We start from the raw sequence: 2,159 nt of genomic DNA on the forward strand, positions 1-2,159 counted from the left end.
TTCTTCTAACCAAGGCATGTTCTGGATTTCTCTGCCATTGGAATTTTCAGTTCACCATCAGATTTACTTTAAAATGATGTAGGACAATGATAAGACAAAAATACGGGCACTCAGCCTAAGAAATGAGGTCAAAGGAAGCAAGCAGGCAAGTGAGTACTTGAATTTAAAAACAGAATGCAGTCCTGGGTGTTCTAACTCAAAGGAATCTGATGTGACTACCCACCAGAAGTTGCTGCTATCAGCCAGCAATCTTTACCTCTGGAGGCAACACTATCAGTGAGCATCAAAAACCTGGCCTCCCTGATGCTCTCCTTTCTTGGTTTACCATCAAGAACCCAACAGGAATACCAAGCATCAAATGACACTTGCAAGGCTGTTAAACATGTCTAGAGAAAGAAGATTCAAGTACTGTAAGAGGCGTTTTCTACGGAGTGGTACAAATTTAAAGTGGAAAAGAACTTAAGAGATCATTTTGTCCAGTGACCTTTCATAATTTAATTTTTGGCAGAGCAAAACTTTGCTGTGTGTAATCTTCCAAAGAACTCCAATACATATAGCACATAAAGCAAAAATGCTGTGGTGGAGAGAACCCGAGTTCCATGTGGGCCCATTAGTTCCACTAAAGACTGTGCAAATGTGAGTTGCTTAACTCCATTAAGAGGCACTGCTTACCTCCTGGTATCGATTTTCATTGTTATTAATAGGACAGTTTTCCAGCAGATGGCAGTAGAATCTTGAAGGAAAGTCTTAAAAATTTGCACAAAGCCTCCATATGCTCAGTCCTATTCCCTCAACACCCTGAAGTCAGTGGCTCCTAAGTTGTTCTGTCATTATGCACAGAAACTGCCAGTTGTCAAGCACAGGTAGAGAGGAAGTGCAAGGGGCCATGAGGTCCATATGCCCTGACACACAGGGAGGCTCTGCCCTAAGGCACTGCTATGAAGCACAATTTGAAAACTACTCATCTGGTGACTGGTCCTAATTCCTGTGCTTCACAGGTAGGGATACTGAGGTTTAGAGAGGGTGAATGACCTACTCAAGGTCATGGACATAACAGTGAACTGAGTCCAAGTCTCCCGACTCCTAGTATTCAGTCCATTGTGTCCACATCAAAAAGTACTTCCCCATCTGCTGGATAAAATGGTGTTATTGGCATATAATTCCAAAAACAAAAAAAAGCAGTTTTCCCAAGGTGAAGGTCAAGAAGACCAAAAAAAAAAAAAAAAAAAGGGAAAAACATACTCCTCTATACCCAGACTCAGATACCACCATGCCCCTAATGATTTACACAGCTACAGGTACACAAAGTGATCATACAGAACCAACTATATACAGCAACAGGCATTTTTTAAAAAACAAGCTTTATTATTTATATTTTGGCACCATAGTCAGTAATTCACAGAATGGGTCGCTTCAAGCTGTTCAAGATTACCAGGGAAACCCCTCACAAACACACCCCCACATACAACATTTAGAACAGAGGAACAGATTCATGGCCGCCGCCTCTGCACAGTGAAGGAGTCTTTTCATAGAGCAAATCTCCACTCTTGTCTGAACAGCCAGACTCCGGATTTTTGTAGTGGCTTTAGTCAGGCAAATGTGTCGTCATCCATTGCTCAGAACATGTAAAGAATTATAAGGCCCTGATTCATTGCTTACAGATGCTCAGCTCAAGTACAATGCTGCAAGCCCCATCTCAGCCCATCTTAATTCAAACTGAGAAACAAAGTTTGGTTCGTGCATCCCCAGTCATCCAGGAACCAAATTCCAAAGTGAGAGGATAAATAGTTCTTCATGGTTCAGTATAATATGTGTTAACAGTCCTAATCCCAGACATTAAGCCCTCTCTGATGCAATCTGGGACTTAGTCCGTGTCTATATCAGGCATTTCTTCTGAATTTATAAATACTTCACAAGCTGACTAAGGCAAAACCACCATAACCCAGGCCTGCATGTGAAGATTTGGGCCTCAAATATTAAGTGCTGCTTTACAAGGGACCTCAAGTCTTTGCTCATTCCAGAAACTCTGAAAAGGGGCAGCATGTAGGAAGGGGTTGGGTGTAGGGGAGTGAAAGCAGTGGGTCACTTCAGCTCAGAGTGAAACAGTCAAGGTATTAACCTAATTTCTGAAAGACTTAAGAGACAAAGGAAATAAAGGG

Source organism: Ovis aries, chromosome 3 (assembly GCF_016772045.2).
Source record: "Ovis aries strain OAR_USU_Benz2616 breed Rambouillet chromosome 3, ARS-UI_Ramb_v3.0, whole genome shotgun sequence".
NCBI classification, from domain to species: Eukaryota; Metazoa; Chordata; class Mammalia; order Artiodactyla; family Bovidae; genus Ovis; species Ovis aries.